A 22,866-nucleotide genomic window follows, 5' to 3' on the forward strand; every position below is an offset into this window, starting at 1 on the left:
TTTAGGGCACATAGGCACAGCGGTTTCCCCTGCGCCAATTAACACCCCAGGGGATGAAATTAGGCTGGCGGATGTTGGGGATGCATCAGACGGTTCGAGCCTGAATCTATCTTGCCTGAGCCCGGCCCCTAGCAGTGACATCTCTGGGGTGCATAACTCCCCAGGGCCTGTTATCCAATCTGTTCACAGTTTGTCTCAAGGCTCCCCAGACAGGGTGAAAATTAATAGCAGGAAAAGAAGGGGCTGTTCTCTAATGGGCAATCTTGCTAAGCAACAAAAGAAGTCCCTAAATTCTTCCCCGAAAGCTGTTCCCTAACCCTCCATCTCTCCTAGGCCCGGTACAGACGTTATTATCCCCTTTGTCTGTCCAACAGTCCCTGAAGGTGATCTCCTGTGTAAAATTGAGATCCTGATGAAAGTCCTTATGTTGCCACTTCTAGAGAGAACCAGGATGATCAACTCTAAGTTAGATCAGATTGAAAAGCAGGTTGGAGAAAATGCACTCCTATTAGCTGATTTGGCCAAGAGTAATGCCCATAATATACCATCGGGGATTACTAAAAGGGACCCGAGCCCCAGTACTGCAACTGCTGGGGCTGTAGCTGAGGAACCTAAAAAAAAACAGATAAAAAATGTAATATACCCGTCCCAAAACCTGCACTGAAGAATCAAGTAGGTACATCAAGGCAGGGTGGGAAGGTAATGGATCCGGTAAATGCTGCTCAGCCCTTAATTAGCGGTTTACCTACAGACAGAAGGCCAAATGGGCAACTCCAGCAGGATAAGGAAGCTAGTAAAGACCAACTTCCTAGCGTAAACCTTCCGCCTGAGGCCGCACCTTATACAATAGTTCGAGTGGGAGTGCGATCTTTGGGGGCTGGAAATTTTGAATCGCATAGGGAATTAAAGAACAAGGTGGTCTTTTGGCTAGATAGGAATAGGACTCTTCCTCCATCCTCGAGTACAGAGATTTTGGGTGTCAGATGGGTACACTGGGTGGGCAACAACCATAAAGACCTTGAAGGGGATTGTATCCTAGTGAATTTTAGAGACACTTGGGCTGTAGACTATATTTGGAGAGAACCTAGATTTGGCCGAGAGGGTGATATCCAATCTCTGGGCCTCGAGTACTTTTACCCAGGGGGTATGAACAACGGTCCCCAAAAATCTTTTTCTATTTTCCGTCAGAGAGGATTTCGTGGAGCAAATCCATTCCATAGGCTAGTGCACCCTTTACCACTTCACAATAGGTTTGATCCTCCTCTAAAGGATCTGGAGGGTGTAGACTGACTCCCTAAACTAGTTGTTGAGAATATTGTAATTGAAAACCAAATGGGTTCACCGGTCTTCCCCCCTAATACAAATAGCGAGTATAGGATACACCTAAATGGAACAAGTAACCCTTTCGCAATGCAGGCATTACCATCTCTGGCTGTAAATGGGGCTAAGAAGCCTAGAATAATAGCAAAATGGGGTGGGAAGGGACGCCCGTCAGGTGGACTACTCATTTGGGTGGGCTCACACTTGGGATGCTCTGCAACTAAATTGGAGACAAAATCCGCGGATATCCAAAGTGTGGCATTGGAATGGCCCAATGCGGCTAAATTAATCGTAGTCAATGTGTATTCAAGACCAACGGGCGTGACTAGTGACTCTGGAACAATTGAGGATCTATCTCTTTTCCTTGAGCCCATCCCCCAAGGCATCCCATATCTGGTAGGGGGTGACTTTAATTGCCAATTCGAGCCACTGCCAGCTTTCCTAAAAGGTACCACACTGGAGGAGGATGATATATGTGATATACCATCTGTTGGAGGCTTACCAGTTAAGTCCTGAACACCTCTTGCTACCCAAATTTTGGCCCTGTCTCTTAACAACTCTATTAGGGCCTGTAACGGGCGGGTCAGCGGGGATATTCCCCCGAAACCCACTTATAACAAACCAGGGTACGAGTCACGTATAGACTATATTTTTGTGGAATCCCGTAACTGGGCTATAGTAAAGAGTTTTCAGGTAACTCCACGTGATGAAAGCGATCACAATCCATTGGTCTTGAATTTCCAGTTTCCTGGCACTTTTATTGAGAACCAGAGCCTTAACACTCTCCCGGACCATAGTGCGATTCTATCTAGTGATAGACGCAGAAAAAGATGGGCAAAAGTCATCGAGAACCCTGCATCTATTTCCCGGCTTTATGCCACAATTTTACCGGTACTTCAAAGCGTAGAAGAGCTCATTTTATTAAGCCCGTGTGTGGAGAAACACAATACACTTGGTGATCTCCACTTAGAGCTCACCAATGAAATAGCAGAGGTGCTGAACCCGCGAGTAACAAAAAAACTTAGCAAATCAATAAAAGCCTCATGGTATAACACAGCATGCAGGAAGGCCAAAGCTGAACTTCTCGAGGCTATGAAGCAAAGGGCTAGCATCGTGTTGGTTAGGTCAAAAAGGTCAGAATACAGACATCAAATACAGATTGCCAAGACTGAGTGGGATAACGAAAATTGGTCGGAAATGGTGGGTGCTCTTAATCTGAAAGACGCCTGGAAATTCTGGCAGATTGTTAAAAATGGTTCCGTGGACCCAACACCAGCAGTAGAAGCCAACATTGCTCCTAGTGTTTGGGAGGCCCACTTCCGCACTCTATATTCCCCAGATAACATAGATCATCCTGAGGATATATTCAATCTGGTGAAGGGCCCTATTTCGGAATTGGCCCAGGAGGAATTCACTGTTGGGGAGTTTGGTGCTGAAAATCTAAGAGCGGAGAAAGCACCGGGCTTGGACAGGCTCCCTGGAGACTTGTTCAAGCATGAACCAACTGTATGGGCTCCATACCTTCAGGTCCTTTTTAACTCAATTTTGGGTGGGATGGAGGTACCTAGTACTTGGCTGGGAGCAGAGATTGTACCGATCTTCAAGAAGGGCTCTCCTCTGCTCCCAGCCAACTACAGGCCTATTAGCCTCATAGATGTCCCCCAAAAGGTCTTCGCAATGCTAATTCTGGACCTTTTACTGGAGTGGATCCTTGAACACTCAGTTCTGAGCCCTTACCAAGCGGGGTTCGGAAAGAAAGTCTCCACTATTGACCACATTTTTCGCTTTGCTCTTTAATACTGGAAAACGGTAAAAATGGAGGGTGGCAGCCTCTATACCGATTTCATAGATCTACCGGCGGCATTTGACCTCGTACCCTGTAGAAAACTTTGGTCTGTCCTGTCCAAATATGATCATCCGCCTGCACACAAATAACTATGCGCAGGTTAGATGTGGCCGAGATGGTGCTCTATCTCATGGATTCCCCGTTGACAGGGGGTAAGACAGGGTTGTGTGTTAGCACCGACCCTGTTCTGCCTCTATGTCAATGGGGTAATCTCTCACCTAAACGGGGTAGTGGAGGGTGATGTCCTCAGACTTGCCGGAAGCAGGGTGCCGGCGATTATGTTCGCTGACGACACCCTGCTTCTGTCTAAGACACCCATGGGGGTTCAACGAATCCTTAAGGGTTTTGAGGAATTTTGTGGAATCCATGCCCTTGAGATTAATGCTCTCAAGACCAATTATATGATCTTTAATCCCCCATCAAAAACACGCCCTAACCCATGTATTGGCGGAAATATATTGGAGAGGGTCCGAACCTTTGAATACCTAGGGGTGACTCTAAATGAGCATATGTCTTGGCGTCATCACCAAACAAAATCACATCTCAAATTGGCCCAAATGGTGGAAGGAGTTATCACCCTTATAAACAAAAACAAATCTTCCATCAAGGCAATTGGTCCCCCGCTAGAGATATACAGAGTGCAGGCTAGGGGAGCGGTCATGTATGGCAGTGAACTCTGGGGCCATACGTGTAATCGCAAGCTAGTGGTAACGGAGAACAAATTTATTAGGCAGCTTTTATCTCTCCCCCCTAGTCCCCCCCTTTTGCCAATGAGGCTAGATTTGGGATTAAGGCCACTTGACAAAGATCTGGGAGTTAGGCCTCTAATATTCTGACATAGAGTTGGGACCACTCCAGAGTTGGTAAGCTATAGGTCTGAGCTCCTGGAAATCGTGAACTATCCGAGTGCAGTAAATATACCTTGGTTCCGGCACATAAAAAGTGAGTTTAAGCGTATGGGATTACTCGATCTGTGGCTTGACCCTGCGACCGCCTGCTCCAGGGTCTCTCACTTTACTGAGAAAGTAAAATTGTGGCACTGAGACAGGGGATAAAGTCAGGTACCCTGTCCGACTCCTTCCTAAGGATCAAGGATACTTATAAGTTGGAGGGAATCCTAGATGTTATATTTCCATCTAATACTAGGAAACTGTACCTACAGTGGAGGTACGGGAGTTTACCAATCCGAGCCTTCACTAGTAAGTGGTCTGACCTCCCCCTGAGTCACTGCCCCGGGTGCAACTACAATCAGGAAACCGAGTTTCACATACTGTTTTTCTGTCAAACCTATGGACAGGCGAGAAGGAAGTGGATAGTTCCGGCCTGCAAAAACTTAGGCTTTACTCATTGCCTGCATGCATACAGGGTTTTCTAATCGGACCTTTCTAGCATGATAGTGTATGTGGTAGCCAAATACTTGGAAACCTTCTGGCAGAAGAGAAGACGTTTGCTACCCAGGGCTGTAGATTAACTCTATAATTTTAACCATCTTCAAATGTAATCACCTCTTAACAATTGTACTGTTTCAATGGATTTATTATAGCTTCTTGCACCCAGGGCTGTAGACTATCTGTATAATTTTAAACATCATCAACATCTATTTATCTTTTATAAATGTTATCGCCTCCAAGGACTCATTATAGCCTCTTGCATGACGACATGTATTAAGGATTCAGGCTATTGTTTATATAACAAAACTTTCTCTGATTATCTGTCCGGAAGCAATTGTTTGTTTTTATTTGTATCGCTGTTGTGTTTTATCTTTTATGGCAATCTAGCCAAAATAAAGATTTTTGATGATGATGAATTAAATGCTACTAGTGAGCCTGCAGCACTGGTTGTGCCATACACTAAAGTAGCACTCTATACATGCTTCAGGCCTGACATTGCTGAGCCTGTGTGTACAGTTGAAACTGCCATTTCAACCTAGTAAAGTAAACCATTTTGCCAGGTCCAAACTTCCTTTTTAATACATATAAGTCACTCCTGGGGCAGGCCCTTGACAGCCCGGACAACAGGGTGCAATGTATTTCAAAAGTAGGGCATGTACTTTTCAGTGTTCTGGTAATGAAAATCTCATACACTCTTTTTTAATTACTGAAAGAGATACATTTTCAAAAGGGAAGAGATAAGCAGTTCATGTTTGGTGTCTCTGGAATCCTAATTTAAACCCCTAATTTATGGTGAAGTCAGATTCAAAATTACAATTCTGAAAATATCACTTTCATAGAGTTGGCCTTTTCTTGTCTTTGGTGCCTGCAGCCTGTCTGTGGGTCACATGACCGGGCGTGGGGATAGTTGGGCTTTGTGTATTCCTAGACAGCCACACAGAATGTGTGACTGCATGGACCATCACCTGCAGGATGGGCAGGAAGAAGTGGGCACAGCCCAACTTACATTAGAAGAGGCTGTGTCCTGTCTCCACACAAAGGGATGCATACCCCGTGTAGATAGTCTGGAGCTAGGGAAGGCAGGGCATCTGTGCACTTCAAAGGCACAACTGTGTATAAAAGAAGTACCTCGGACACCAACTCTTCCATATACTTCAGTATCTGTGGATACTCTGCTGGGAATAAGGAATTATGTGCTAGTACAAGGATTATCAATCAGCTGAACTGCTGCTCTAAAAGAACTGCTCCCTTGCTGTGCTGTGCTGCTGCACTCTTACCTAGGGAAGTAGAACAAAACCTGAAACTTGATCTTGAGCCTAGAACCCCAAAGTGACATTCAAGGGCTTGTATGCTGGCCTCCTGATCTGAGCATCATGGACATAAAAGGCTCACCAACCAGCTCCTGGAGCCAGCTACAGTGCTTTCCACACCCCCAAATGGTGCCTCTCAGGTATTGGACCCTTTGTGTGGCTCAAAAGATCAGGAAATTAAGCTTTTGACCTCTTTGCAACCGCAAATGGGCCCGTTCACACTGAGCTTCTTACATACTTGCTTTGTGGAACTGAAGGCAGCCTTTGACTGTGTTGACCGGATGAAGCTTTGCTTAAACTTTCCAACTGGGAGATCACAGGAAAGCTACTGAAAGCAATACGACTTCTCCACACAGACACAGGTATGGAGATCTAAATAAGGGCTGGAAAAAGGCTCTACCCCTGAAGATCTCAATAACAACTAGTCATAAACAGACATGTGTGCACTATTCAACCCATGCCCTCAAAACGGGTGGACAACAACTGGCTATTATGTTAAATGCAGATGATATTGCTCTCTGTAGCCGAACCAAGATGGGCCTACAGAGGTTGCTACACAAGTTATCCTTATAAACCCTGGACAGAAATTTGCAAATTAAGCTAAATAAAACAAATGTGCTAACCAACAATAGCTAATACAAATACCAAGGGATCAAGTTTAATGATAAAGGTGCCTACCAATGGCACAGTGGGCCAATAAAATCCAAAGCTGGTTCCCTCCTTGCAGTCTTCCTTTCACTACAATTAAGGTTAGAAAGCTACTCGTTCCTGCCTCTAGTAGAGGTCATCAAAGCAAACGTCCTGCCAACCATCACATACAGCAGAGAAGCTCTATAGCCGTGACTCTCTTTGGCTGGAAACAGTGCATCTCATTCTATATAGGCAGCTTCTTTTGGCTCCCTAGCAATGGCTCCTCTAGCCAAATAAGGTTTGAGTTTGGGCTTAAAAGCAAAGGTATACATGAGAAGAAGCTTTGAGAGTGAGAGGTGCCGAAGAAACTCTCTTGACTGAAGACTATGGATCATACTTTCAAAATATTCAGTTCAAGTGCCCTCATTGGGATTATCCACAGTCTTTTTTAGGCAATCTGCATGTTTTGGGTTTTTGGGGCCTCATTTTAATAATAGTATGTACCCTTTACCTCTCCTTTAGGACAAAAACATGTTTTCAAAGTGAGTGCACTCCTGGTTCATCAGTCATCCTTACAAATCTAAGGTCTTGTTGGTCCTTCACATGAAAAAAAGATTTTTGCGCCAACGCCTCGGAGGGTTTCCAACTTTAGATCTATGCACAAAAATGTCTTATGACGGCATCTGACAACCTCTAGAGGGGCTGCAACTAAGTCCCTAAACTTTTGTGCACATAATCTGCATTTGCCCAGCATTTCAAAATGAGTGCCGGGATGAATTGTACCGCTGTTTTGAAACTTTGGGAGTACGAACATGCTAGCAAGCAGTAATATCATGCTTTGATGGGGCAATCACAAGTCTAAATACACAGATGATTAAATTTCTTGATCTGCATTTTAAAAACATTCTCTATGTAGTAACCTAGACATTGATGTCAACTTATCCAAAGGAACTCAACAGTACTTTACTGTGTGCTCCTTGGACAAACTTTACAAGCAATTGTGCACTTTATGCACGCTGCATTTTACCTGCCTACGACATCAAGAATTCAGCCTCCCATGACTAATCTAAATTTTATTGAGTTTTAAAAAAATATATTCTTTATTGGTTTATTGTATGCAGTGGTTTTTATTAACTGAGCATTTAAACAAATGAATTGAAACACCAAGACTGTGCTGTTCGCACTGAAATGCAGCGCAAGCCACTGCCAGTCAATCTCTTCATACAGCAGAATGAACAGCCCACCAGACACCGCCAAAGCAAAGCTCCAACCTGCCCATCCTTGCCGTCTGACATGCTCTATGCACCTCACCGACTACCCCCCAAAACACTCTCCTTCCCACCCTCTCCAATGTGAATGGGACTCGTGGAACAAAACTTGAGAAGGTAAATCTTCAGCAGAACTAATCTGGAACTGTATCTGACCCATGCTCCATTGCAGAAGGCTTGAACTTTTGACTTTGAGCAGGTCCAGCATGACCAGATAAATGCAATTGGTGCTTTCTGATTTTAGGCATTATTTTACAGTGTATTCTTTAAAAATACATAACTCTAGTTCAACTGATTGAAGTCATGTTGTTTTGGACTTATTTTATTTATTAAATTAAGCTCTATTTTTCTAACCTGGTGTGGGATCTTTTTGTGTGGTGGTTTCGCTGCTTTACTATTTGAAGTGTTCCACAAATACTTTACACATTTTCTGTCAGTTAAGCCTGACTCTTCTGTGCAAAGCTACCATATGGTTGAGCACAGGTTGATTTGGGGGTTGCTTGGTCTTCTCCTGACTATTATTTTGATTGCTGCGTGATCAGGGCTCACAATCCAGTCAACCAGTAACCCAATTTCTGGCACTTTGTATGTTGAAGCGGATCCAGCCAGTGGGGGAATTCTATTTCGAAGACATGAAGTCACACTCAAAATTCACCCAGTAGTATACCATTCCAGGAACTAAATTTCTCCAGAAATCAATTACTCCATCACCGACAAGAAACTATGCACTATAAAAAGATGCCATCCAGGAGGAGAGCCACTACCTCTTGGGAGCTAAGCATGTCATGACTGTGATTACTGACCATAGAAACCTGCAGTTCCTTAAATCTGCCTGAACACTTACCACTCAGGCAAGTGAGATGGTCATTATACTTCACCGACTTCAATTTTCCTATCAAATATAGATCATTGATCAATTAATGGTAAGTGGATGCCTTCTCTAAATTAAAAATAAAGATAATTTCAGACATTCCAGAAAAACTACAATCATTCTTACAGAAACCTTTGTCTGTGCAATGATGTATTCTGAATTTGAAAGAGGAGCTCAAGAATATTTATTACCAGAAGAGTTAAAATAATGAATTCCAGAGAGAGAAGTTGGTGACTACATTCAATACTTGTATGGAACTTTGTATTCACTAACTGAAGAATTCCAAGAACTGGCTTTTCGGTCTTATCATAATGACAGCTGGCTGGGCACAAAGGAGTTCAAAAGACAACGGCTTTGATTAAGAGACATTTGTTGTTGTTGTCATGGGTTCTCAGTTAAGACAATACATTCTATCTTGTGAGAAATGTGTTAAGGAGAAGTTCAATGACAGGCCATCAATTGCCTTTTCTGAAATGTTTTCTACAGTTGTCATTCAAATTTCTCAGTCACTCTGGTGCTGCAAGTTTCCAAGATGGCAACTGCTCTGGTGTAAAATGAAGGTCAACAGTTTACCTTTTAAATTTCCAGTGTAAGCAAGCAGATACTTCATTGTGAATGTGCAGGGGTCACACTGCATGTTTGAACTGTTTTCTGTTTGCAGCAAGTATTGTCTCACTGACACACTCACTTCACGAGAGTAAGAGAAACTGTTTATTCCTCATATGTGGTTTCTGCTTCAGCATGATAGGTGGTGTGCAGTAGAGCCTCGTTCCTTGATTAAAAAAATAATTCTGATGGAACTTATTCTAACAGGTATTTCTGAGGTGAATAAAAAATACGTTCTGAATGTTTGGCTCTAGTTAAAAAGAGAACACCAATAGGGAATTTCCAGTATGCCTAAAGTAAGTTTAAGAGACTTGAGAATATTTTTTACCACAATGGAGTTTCCATAAAGCATCCTCGATTTAGGGCATTGTTTTCAGAGTATATTCTGAGTGAATTGGGTATATGAAAGAAAGATAGAAACTCAAAAACACTTCAAGAACCCACAATAGCTAATTTTCTACATTAGAAAGAAGTTTTTCTTTTGAATTTGAAGTGTAAAGTATTTAGGCACAATTAATATGCAAATGCTTTTCTAATTCAGTGCATTCGATTCTTGTGAAAGTGCAAAATTAAAAAAGTGTACTACAGAAAATAATAGACAAATTTTGTCAAGCGTGCCTGTGCTCAGAAAATGATTTGAAGAAAGTAAGAGTTATCATGCTAAGAAATTAAAATATTGGAAGAAATGATTTGGTTCGAAGCTTGTTTTACTGGATGAACTGCAACTTTGCAAAAGATAGACCTTATTGACCAGAATGCATTCATAGGGCTACTGATTCATTGGTGACTTGAAAGCCACACCCGAAGACTATTAGTGGGTGCCAGTCCTGTTTTGAGTACTGCCAAATGGAGGTTTCTGCTTTTTGCATAAAATAGTTCCTGGGTCCAATGACAATGCACCATAGGTAGCTGACTCTTGCAGTAATGTACCGCTTTTTAGTTTAAGAAATGATTTTATTTATAATAGAAAGGATACAATGTAGCACATACAAGATAAAGTCCATATATAAGAATTAATTACGTTGATAAGTAAAGAATATAGATAATAAAAAGAAAAAGTGACATCATATACATTAAACGGGTAACCAAACCATGATTTAGTTAAAATTAAATAACAATAAGTAAAAAGAAATACAGAGTTTACCTGCTAAATAACATAAAAACCATATGAAACACAATTCATGGGGGTTTAGGCGCCTCCTCAATCCAAGGATTATGAAGATCTGATTTGCTTGTAGACATGTCCAAAATAATTAGTGATGGGTATCCATAAAAGATCATGTTTGATTGCGAAGGACATTGGAGTAACAAATGCTCTGTCTAGTCTATGATTATAACAAACGCCATGCCACCAGGCCGGAAAAGATACTTTAGTAGTGTCCTTCCATGCCTTAGTGATCTGTTGAAAAGCAACTTCCAGGAGTAAATCAATTAGGTGAATATTATTAGAATGTACCGCCCAGTCCTCAGATACACTACCAAGGAATAGGTTAATAAAATGAAAATGGATTTATGTGTTGAAAATGTTATTAATTTGTTGTCAGAAGTGTAGCCAAAAGTTGCAAACATGTGAAGATTCAAATAGCATGTGTTTCAAATCTGCTGAGATAGAATTGCATGTCCAACAGGATGAGGAAAGAGAAGAATTTAGTTTGCGGAGAAAAAGAGCAGCGCACATGAGCCTAATATAGATAAAAAACGAAGGTTGAGAAGTGTTAGCTGCTTAGCTGCTCTAGAAGCTTTCCCCATCTTAGCCCAGATTTTATTCCAAACAGAGGTAGAGAAGGAGGTCTGGAAATCAGACTCCCAAGAAAGCTCTATCTCCGGCTTGATTCGGGTATCCAGAGGGGAAGTTGTCAGTTTATACAGTTGAGAAGAAGATGGAGAACCGGTTAAAAGTGAACACATATAATGAGGAGTAGAGGTAGAAGCCAATGGAAGTTGATCATAGGCCGATTGAATTAAATAAATTAATGAAGTATAATGAAATTCATAGGAGGCAGGCAAAGCGAAACACGCTTGGGCAGATTGGAAAGAAATACATGTATTCTTGTGAGAAAGTTGGTAAATCCAACAAAGACCCTTAGCATGCCAAGTTTTCCAGAAGATACATTTGTTTTTAACCTTAAGGTATTTGTTGTACCAAAGAGAAGATTGCAAAAATCGTTCTTTAGGGTCCTGACGTGATATAATACTAGGTTGTAAAATTTAATAACTGTTTTCAAATATAGGGAGAGATAAAGATGGCGTGCTATGTGTAAGTGTTATAAATTCTTTAAAAGGAATGGATGAAAGTATAATTTTTCAATCGTTTTCCATAGGGGTAGATTAAATGCATCATCTTCTTATAATAAGAAAGAAGATTGTCTGAGGGAAAAAGCAGTATGATAGGAATGAAAATCTGGAAATTTTACTCCCCCTAGGTGTTTAGGATTAGGAGTGTATGAAGAGACATACACACTTTTTATTTGGTCCATAAGAATTTAGATACAATTTGCATAAAGTAATTTATAATGAGAGTTAGGAATATTTACAGGGATATTATAGATGTAAAAAGCATTATGGGTACCAACATCATCTTTATAGTATCTAGCTGACCAAACGAAGACAAAATTAAAGGATTCCAGCGAGATGTAAGGGAATTTGATGTCGCAATTAATTCCTTAAAGTTGAGTAAAACAGTCTCATTAATTGAAGTAGTAAACCACAAACCAAGATATCTGATTTTAGTGGGATTCCATTGGAACTTAGAAGAGGAAAAATCAGAATGAAAGCATAGTATGTTTAAGGGAAGAATTTCACATTTGTCTAGATTTAATTTATAGCCTGAGGCTGATGCATAAAGTTCCACCTCTGCAAAAAGGCTGGTAGCAAAGTTTGTGGATGTGACAGAAATAAAAAGATGTCATAGGCATAAGCAGAAAGTTTTAACTGATTAAATAAAAACCTTTAATTTGGATATTTGAATGGATCTTAATCAAAAAGTGTTCGAGAGTGAGGAGACAAAGAAGAGGAGAAAGAGGGCAACCTTGCCGAACTCCTCGAGAGAAGGAAAAAGAAGTAGAGACACGGCCATTAACTAAAATAGCAGATGTAGGAGAGGAATATAACAAAGAAACATAATTAATAAAATTAGAGTCAAAGCCAAACCAAGACAGAGAAGAAAAAAATAAAAGGCCAGCTAACTCGATCAAAAGCCCTGTGTCTAAGAAGATAGCGGCTAGAGAATGCTTACAAGAAGCAGATTTACTAAGTACATTTAAAAATAAACAAGTATTATCAGTAATACGTATACCTGTTATAAAACCATTTGCCCGTAGGGGGTTACAAGGTTAAGCAGTCTAAAACAGAGCTTTTCTAATTTAAGGGTTAAAATTTCTGCCTCTTTAATTTATTAGATATCTCGGCCTATACGTGACAGTGAACTTCTTTCAACTTTTCCATCTGAATTATGGTAAAACACTGGATAAAATAAAAAGTCTGCTAGAAAGATGTGCACTTTTATCCTTGTCAATAATTGGACAGTCTCTTTGCTAAAGATGTTGATCCTCCCCTGGTTGATATTTTTATTTTTAAATCTTCATTTAAAGGTTCCAATCTCATATTTTAATGAAGTTAACAAGGTGATTCAGGAGTTTATCTGGGCTAAGAAAAAACCTTGGTTTAAGCTATCTATTTTACACTTGGATGTAGAACAGGGGGAGGCTTGCATTACCCTTTTTAGCTACTTATTATCAAGACGCGCTTCTTAGCTTAATAATGCAACTTTTGGCCCCTATTTCGAATTTTGATAATTTTCTATTTGATCTTATGTTAACGAATAGTGCAATTCAGCTACCACCATTCCTGTGCAAAGTTACCAAAAAAGACAAGATACAAGGTTGTGAATACATCCTTAAGCTGCATGCAGCGGTTTAATAAAAACTATAATATTCCATCATGCCATGCATATTCCTCTCTTTATGACTGTGAGGTATGGATTCTTAAGCTCTCTCAAAAGGGGGTACAGCCCTAATCTATCCTACCTTTTTTTAAGCTAGGCGACTTTTAAACGGTGCAAGCTGATGACGTGGGACGCTTTCCAAGGCAATTTGAATCTCAGAGCCGCGATCTTTGACTAAGCTTCAAGCAGATGACATGTTTCCTCCTGACCAACTATAGAGGAATCAGTGAGAGAGTTAGATCAATTTCAAAACATAAATTAAAGAAACAGGCCTAAAATTTTACATACTGTATGGTCTTTATTATCTTTGGGGATAAGACAGATTAGGGCATCTTGAAATGAACCACTAGAATCATGAGAATTATGAGAATTATGAGAGTTGATGTAATTTGAGAAAAAAGACTTTAGGGAAATGCGAATAAAATTCTGTAGTAAAGCCATCAGGCCCTGGAGCTTTATCGCATTTAATAGTGTGCATAGCATTTGAAATGTCTTGACATTGATTCTCATCATCTAGAGATGAAAAATCAATATTGCAGTGAGAAGGAGGAGTAATCAAAGATACATAATGAAGAATATCTTCTTGACATATGAGAAATACCGGAGTAAAAAGATTTTCAAAAACTGGGTAAATTCCTTAAAAATATCTTCATTTTTATAATTATTAGAAGTATTGAGGATAGACTCAAACTTGGTGCGATATTTTTTTACTTTGAGAATTTTTCTTGCAACATCCTGGCTTTATTTTGACCACCATAGTATTTAGCGGAGGCTTTAAGTAACAAGCATTTGCAATTTAATAGGTCTCGCACTCTTTTAGAGTTATACCTATTGGAGTTGTAATGGAAATGTGTTGTACCAATGTGAGAAATAAAGCAAGAGAGAAAATGACAGAAAGGTAGAGCGAGATAGTATATAGAAACATTTAGAGGTACGTGTGTATATAAGTGTGAGGTAGAGTGAAGAGAGAGAGAATGATATAGGGAGTGAAAGAGAGTTGGAGAAAGGTAGAGTTACATGCTGGCGGCACGGGATACTTGTAAAAAGCATTGCCAGGGTGAAGGTACTCCCAAAGCTACCTATTATATTTTGGCATCGCCCTCTGTTGTTATACTTTAAAAATATACTATTGGAATGCAAAACAAAATGCTGTGGATGCAGCATGGTGGCCAGTAGAATGCGTTCACCTGGAGCATAGTGTACGCGGGAAGCTGTGTTGCCCTGTAGAGCCTGCCCACATTGCTGCTCCTTGCTGTGCTCCATCTGCCCATCCTCTCTATATAGCACCACCCAAACAGCCGCAGCGCAAGATGAAAATGGTGTGCAGCACTGTTTAAAAATTAAATGTAATCATTTTTTTAAAGAGTTTGTTGAGCCACGCATACCAAAATTAAAGCGCGTGGAGGAAATCACCCACTGTATCATTGCATTGGAGACGTGCAGGATTTGACGCTCTGTATTTGCCACAATTGTTGCATAGTTAAGCAAATGCAGTTTAAGTATTTAAAGTGGCTGAAATGGAACCAAGCGGTATTCTAAGATTCCCAATGGGCTATTAGGGCTGCTGGCTCACATACATTTTTATAGGTAGGAATAAAGTTGAACATAGCTTTGAAAATAATCTCTTGCCTGATTAAATGAGTTTTTTATCCAAGTATTACATTTTTTTATCTAAGGGGTCCCAAAAACATATCGTACAATAAACAAAACTAAATTATAATTGTTACAGATATTTTCCTACCTATTAGCCTTCTAAAAGTTTCGCTTGTATTCATTTTCTAAAATGTGAAGGACACCTCGTACACAAGTAGGATTTTTTTCAGTAAATTAATTTCAGAGTTCAATAGAAGTTGTACAAAGATGTACATAATAGTTTTGAATGTAGAATGAAATGATTCTCAAGAAATACTCCAAGAAAAATAATTTACATTTTTTACTAAACTACTTCTAATAAGAATGACAGATATCAGAAAATAACTGAGATACATTAGTTACTGAGCCATGACAACATTTTTAGGCATAAGCTTACATAGTCCATGCAAAACACCAATGCCTGCTAGCGGCTCAGCTTTACCAGTCTTAAAAAGTGAACACATGACCTAATGCTTCTTCTCGAACGGATTAGAAGGTTTTGAAGGATTGTCACTGTTTCTAAACAAGTACACACCAAGCACCACAGAAGCAGTCCATGTGATAAGTAGAACAGCATTAAAGGGGACAGTAACTTAATATTTCCTCTTGTGCCATAGTAGGTAGACACATGCCTCGTTTACACTGCTCACATCAGGGAGGATATTAGAATAAAATGCAAGGAGCCTGGGCATTGGCATCCCCTTACCAGCATCATTTCCTGTCAGCAAGGGTGGGGTGCTTGACTTACTGTCATTAGCAGAAACCAGTATCTTAGAGGATAACTTCTGTGTTCTTTCTGGCCTAAAGATCAAAGGGGTGCACCATTCTCCTAAGAAAAAAACCTCATCAAGTGCAGAATACGCCTTTCTGTATGGAAGCATGGTTTTTCTGAACCATGGCGTCTGGGTGCGAAGTGAACCTTCAAAAGACAACACAAGATTCTAAACAATATCTGGAGGATGCGCAAATCAGGTTAGGTCATCTCGGTCTTCCTGGAAATCGCGTAAATGAACTCAGCACTTTATTAATGAAGTAAAAAGCATGAATGGAGTATAGAAACAAAATCTGTGTGAAGTCATTTATTGTATGTAATCATGATATATATATACACGTTTGCCTCAAAGTATTATGACTATGATATAGCAACTGCTCTAGCAACTAATTCCTAGAGGCGTTTTATAATGGCGATTCATAACAGAGATTTCACATTTATTGTATAACAGGGTATTGTCATGTGGGAATGCAAGTTGGTGATGAATGACAAAAATTTGCTCAGAAACTTCTCACTGAAGTTATCGCTAATGAGAACTGAAGACCCACAACTTGCTGCTTCTGTTTGCAGCCAATTTTTCTCAATAGTTTGCTTAGTCAGGCTGCAGCGTCCTGCAGGACTGGGTTTACAATTGTTTCCTGCTCCAATAAATAACCCAGACAAGTGTCATATTAAAGGAGGGAAGCTGGTAAGTGGTGCTTTGGGAACAGCGTGTTTGAGAAGGGGGCTGTTGCAGGGATTCCATGCTCAGACAGAACTGTGCATAGAGGCTTGGAACCTCAGTGAATTAGGGTGTGCCAAAACTCACCTTAGTACCCCAAAATTCCCTACCAGACTAGCAATCAGTGTCTCATTGGTCATAATAAACTCCCAATGCTTAGACAAACCAGAACATGGACTTAATACACCTCAGGTAACGTGGAACACATGAACACCCTTTTGTTATACAATCATTTCAATCCAGAACAAGGAGTAAAAGAGGACACGTGCATATTTGAAATGTTTATTCACTAATGCAGTGTTCTCAAACGCAGGATCTTAGCTAATACAAGCAAACATATTATAAGAAACAAAGTAATCAGCATAGTCACTAGTCCATATAACACAAACGGTGCAAGCATAGTATTATGCTAAAATGAAAAAGGGTTTAACAAAACATAATTCTCACCCTCCCTAGCTAGTATATTATATTATATTTAAGAAGGTCTCTTGTGGGTTTTAGCAAAGCGCCCCATACCTCAAGATCCTAGTGGTAAGGGATCACATCATCAGCAACCAGCTCTTCTGCATGCGAAGCTCCATCAAGTGTGTTTGTTTGCTCTTGTGCAAAGCAATATAAAACGCGCCTAAAGTCAGAACCTGGCTGCAGCTGTATCTATGTTATGTTTAGGAACGTGCGAAGATCAGTGCTCACAACAACTACTGTGTTGAGATATCCTTGAAGGTTTCAGCACTCACTGTACAGACACAGCTCGCCAAGCAAGGCTGATATCAGTGTGTAGTAAATAGGGTCCAAACAGCATTAGAAGAGATACTTGTTTATTGAAGTATAAACAAACGGTGCCCCCGGCTTGACAGGGCTCACGCAGTAGGTCAAACTGTAAACATTCTAACCTTGCCTTCAACCCGGGTACAGGGACTTACCAAGTGGTGAGAAAGAGCGGGGATGACAGGAGGTACCACTATGCGACTTAAGTTACAGCACATCATCCTCCCTAGGAAGATAAACAGAATTGAATAACGGGGAGTAACTGGATATGAGCAGGGAGAGAGAGGGAGGAGAGGGTGAGGATAGAACAAAGGGATGCTTCAAGAATCACAGCATGGCCCGGTCTTACGCAGAAGACCCAAAAACAATAGGTAATGGTAAAAGAGAATAAAGAAACAGACTCACTTCATGCTGTATTGCCTATGCCAGAGCGGAGAGGATCTTTGTCTATAACTTTTCCTACACTGCCCCTTATTTTTTCCAGTTGTCGCCCACTGCAGATCTGCCTTGCTCTACTGTGTGCTCCCTTCCTCGGACAGGAACTACCTGATCCTGACTCCACATCTTCCCATCTTCCATGTCAACCACATTTCTTTTAACTTCCCTGATCTTACTCGGGGGAAAGTATTTGACACCCTTCGTGGCTAGTCTTACTGGCTTCTTGATGTACACACTCTGTCCCTTCCCAAAGTTCCTCTCCTTCGCACCCCACTTCTTGTCGTACCATTCTTTGTATTTACTTTGTTTGTGTTCAATCTTCTTGCTGGTCTCTTCCTGATCAACCTCCACCTCTGTTTTCTTCCCCAACCAGCTGGGGGCTAATTTCGATCCTGCTTTTCTTCTTCTCAGAAGCTCAAAAGGGGAATGTCCTGTAGTTACATTTGGCGTAGTATGGTACGCCCACAACCTGTCTCTTAATGCATCATCCACATTTAATCCTGATTTGCTGGCCAGTTGTATGCATTCTTTCAGCATGCGATTTGCTCTTTTCACTTTTCTGTTCGCTTTTGGGCAATATAGAGGGGTGCAAACATGGGCAATATAGTATTCATTTAGAAACTACTTCATCTCCTCCGAGACTAGTTGAACTCCGTTGTCCGTTACCATCGTGGATGGAATACCCTCTCTGGAAAACACCTCCTTTAAGAAATTGATGAGAGACTTTGTGTTAATGTTATATACCACCTTGTGGGTAATCCAGTTGGAGTAGTAGTCAATTAGCACCAACAAATACCAATCCTGAGGACCCTTTCCTTGAATGGGACCTGCAATATCGAAACCCAGTTTGTCCCATGGTACCTTTGGAACCTCCACTGGGCACAGGAGTGCATGTTTCGTCACTTCAGACTTGTCACTTAAACTGCATGCAAAACAGTCTTTAACTTTGTCTTCCATGTCCCGATCCATGCCTGGAAACCAATACTCCGAGCGTAGTCTAGCCTTGCTAAGACTGTGGCCCAGATGACCCTCGTGAGCTAGATCTATCACCTGGTTTCTTAATCCTTCAGGCGGAACCAATCTTCCTGACTTCAGAATGAACTTTTTCTCCACTGAAAGATTGTCCCTAACATTCCAATATGGTTGAATTTCAGTGTCAAGATCCTTGCATCTTTCTGGCCAACCTGTCACGATGTACTTCTTTACACTCTTTAAGATATCATCTTGCTCCATGTGTGCATCCCATTTGTCCCTGTTTAAAGCTGCTAGGGTCACTTGCAGGATATTATTTCCGATTTTTCCTCCTCAGCTTCCCCCTTGATGGGCGCTCTCGATAGGAAATCTGCCATCTTATTTTGTTGACCTGGAATATACGCCATTTTGAAATTATAGCCTTGCAGTCCTAAAACCCATTTGGCTCTGCGAGGGGTCATATTCTCCATGTCTTTGTCAGTGAACATTGAAATAAACGGTTTGTGGTCCATATGCACTTCAAATGGAACACCCCACACATAAAATTTGAAATGCCCGATAGCCCAGTAGACGGCTAAAGCCTCTTTCTCCACTGTAAAATAGTTAATTTCCGGACTTGTGAGCGTCCTGGATGCAAAAGCGACCACTTTTACTTTGTTGTCAACCCTCTGGGCTAAAGTCGCTCCAATCCCTTTATTGCTGTCATCTGTTGAAATTATGGTATCCTTTTCTGGACTGAATTTGCCAATGTAGGGTGCCTGGATGATAGCTTCCTTTATGTTGGTAAAAGCTGTGTCTTGCTCAATTCCCCAAACAAATTTACTTTCCTTCTTGATTTGTTCTCTTAGAGGATGCAACTTTGTAGCAAAGTATTTGATGAATTTGGCCATGTATTCTGCTAATCCCAAAAATGACATGACATCCTCTCTGTCGACCGGAGTGGGAGCATCTCTCACTGCGTTGACCAGATCACACTTTAGCTTGATTCCCTCTTCAGAGATTCTGTGACCCAGATAGTCCACCGAGCTCACTCCCAGCTTGCACTTGCTCGCTCTTGTGGTGAACCCGACTTCCTTTAGTCTCTCCAATACTCCTTTAGTGTTGTCATTGTGCTCATTTTCATTTGTTCCATAAATCGGATATTGTCTTGAAAGCACATAGTTTTGATGCAGTCTTTTAGTATATGTTGCATTACCCTTTGAAATGTTGCAGCGGCTGACGCCAATCCAAACGGCATCCTATGAAATGTATAATTTCCAAATGGCGTCATGAGAGCTGTTAAGTACTGAGACTCCGGGTGTAATTGGATCTGGTAATATGCAGAAGACAAATCCAGGACACTGAAAAACTTCACACCCTGAATTGTGCTTAGCATTTCACTTATCCTCTGCAGGGGAAATCTATCCACCTGGATGTTGGCATTTAAGTCTCTCAAATCGACAGAGAGCCTTATGTTACTTCCCCCATCCTTGGTCGTGATCACGATCGGGGCCAACCACTCCGAGCTTTCGATTTCCGTGATGACCCCTTGGCTGACCAGCTTCTCCAATTCTTTTTTCAATGGCTCCCTCATGCACAGCGGAATAGATCTGGTCTTGTGTACGACAGGTACTGCCCCCTCTTTAAGGACAATTCTGTGCATGTAGTTCTTGAGCACACCCAGCTTGTCACTAAACACCTCCTTGAATTCTGAAATTAAATTATCTGCAATATTGGGAGGTTCCACCAAGAGTACTTGCTCTCTGTTGTTGGGATCTAATTTAATCCCTAACTCTTTTTGATGCTTCCACCCCAGAAGACTTGAACCCCCTGTGGCTACATAAACCTTGCCTACTGTATGCCTGTCCTTGAAGGAGATCCTCATTATCGCCATGTCTTCTAAGGGGATGCGTTCCCTATTGTAACCCGCTGGGCTAATGTCAACTTTTCCTAGCTTATCCTGGTGTCCGGCAAATTTCTCATCAAAAATACTTTTGTCCACAAGAGTAAAAGGAGAACAGGGGTCAGCATAAACTTGAAACTTTTCACCATCTAAGGTTATTTCACATGTAGGGTAAATGTTATCCTCATTGACATTTTCATCATCCACCTGAAAAATTTATGTTTTCTCACTCTCTTCCTCTCTTTCAACATTTTCAATTGCATTACCTTTTTGGCCAACAGTTTTACACACTTAAAAATGCCCCCTCCTATTACATTTTCTACACACAACATTTCTCGCCGGGCACTTCCAATTGTTTGCCAAATGATTAGTGCTTCTGCATTTAAAACAATGAAAGCCTTCAATCTTACCACGTTGGTTACCTTTGTATTTTTCTCCCACCTTACAAATAGTTTCCCCTACCTCAGTAACCTTTCCCTCGTTCTTTTCACTGTTTGCTCCATCTCGTATTTTCATCTCTTTCATACATAACGCTGTGTGTTCCAAACCCTTCGCTATACATAGAGCCTCCTCCAGGTCAGGATTTCTAGTGAGCAATTCTTCTTAAATTTTAGGGTCATATCTGGTCTCTAATCATGGAATCAGTAAGTTCCCCAAACTCACCAGTGGCTGATAAGCCCCTCATAACTGCTACATACAATGTCACTTTTTCTTCTTTCTTTTGCACCCTCTTGTAAAATTTGTGTCTCTCTAACACTACATTCATTTTTACTTTAAAATGCTCTTCTAATTTCCTTAGGTTATATTCATATACATTAGTTCCATCCACCTCTTCCTGTGCATCGTCCACTATTCTGCCTGTTATGTCCTCAAAAACTTTCCTTCCTTGAATGCCTAAATTGTGGAGCAAAATATGCTGTTTCCGAACGTTGTTATGATTGCTTCCCCCTATCGCTTTGAGGTAAGACTTAAAAATACCTTCCCACCTCTTCCATGGGATATCAGGCTCACCAAGCTCATTTAGGAAAGGTGGTGGTTGACTCATACCTGCTCCCGCCATTGCCATGTGGGGAAAATGCTCCAATCTAGACTTCCTCCCCCACCAAGTGCCAAAACGAGGGAAAATAGGACTGAACCCTACTCCATACAATACCCAGGCAAGAAAGAAATTAATATAAAAATATGAACAAAATGCTAATGCAGATGGTGCACAACACAAACAGTGCGGCTCAATAAAAAAATATTTCTGCTAGACATCCATATGCCCTCCTGAAGATAACATTTAATGATTTCCTTCGTGGGGAAGAAAATGAATACTAAATACAGAAATACAATTAATAATCTGCAGCTCCAACCCTCAGTTGAAATAGAACAACTGTGGTACACTTTCCCTCGAACCACTTATATTTTTTCTCTGGATAAATAACCTTCTTTACTTCATGTCTGATGATAGTCCTATTTTCATTGCAGCTGTCTTACTAAGTAATACTTTCTCTCCACCAATAAATATCGCCTAAAGCCGGGAGGCGGGAACTTCCTGAGGAAACAGATCCAGTCACATACAGGAGTGTGGTGCTCTCTTCTCAGTCGTCGACGTCTTTCTTTTAACACCTTCCTGAAACGATTTCCTTAAAACCGCCGCCCCAGCAGAACACTGTTCCTCACACGAATGCAGAAGACTCCAGCCTTACTTTCAGAACAACTGCTCACGCTGTCTGGAGGCCCCCTGCTCCCTGCGACCGCAGAAAACGCTGCACGGGAGGAGTAAAAACAAAGCTCTCCTGCCTCAGACCTGCGCATCCCTCAGCGCAGGAAACTACAAAGTCAATGGCGTTAACTTTGTGAAATATACTCTGTGAGCACTGGGGGGAGAAAGGCTACCGGCTCCTTAAAAGTGCTGACTGGAACTTTAGGCAAAACTCTACCCCAAAGTCAGTACGCAAAATAAGGTTCAGTTTCGACTGCAACTACTCCGACTCCTCAAGAAATGTGCCGAACCACTGACGGCCAGGAGGTAAGACTCTCTGCTGTAAGTATTTTACAATTTCTGTATCGCTTTATAAACCAGATTCCCGCAAAAGTTCTTTATATATTTAACATTCCGTTGTTGCTTCCATCTGCGCTCAGCACTCACCTGGAAATCAAGGTTCTTTTGTCATTCAAATATTTTCCTCTTTAATTTTCTGTTCGTAATCCTCCTGTCAAGCGTCACAAAAACCAGGGAAGGGCACTCGATAAAGACTGCCCCTGACACAGCCTCCGGACCTCTTCGCCACCAAGAAGTAGTAAATAGGGCCCAAACAGCATTAGAAGAGATACTTGTTTATTGAAGTATAAACAAACTGTGCCCCCGGCTTGACAGGGCTCACACAGTAGGTCAAACTGTAAACGTTCTAACCTTGCCTTCAACCCGGGTACAGGGACTTACCAAGTGGTGAGAAAGGGTGGGGGTGACGGGAGGTACCACTATGCGACTTAAGTTACAACACAGTGTAA

Source organism: Lissotriton vulgaris, chromosome 3_1, assembly GCF_964263255.1.
Source record: "Lissotriton vulgaris chromosome 3_1, aLisVul1.2, whole genome shotgun sequence".
Taxonomy (NCBI): domain Eukaryota; kingdom Metazoa; phylum Chordata; class Amphibia; order Caudata; family Salamandridae; genus Lissotriton; species Lissotriton vulgaris.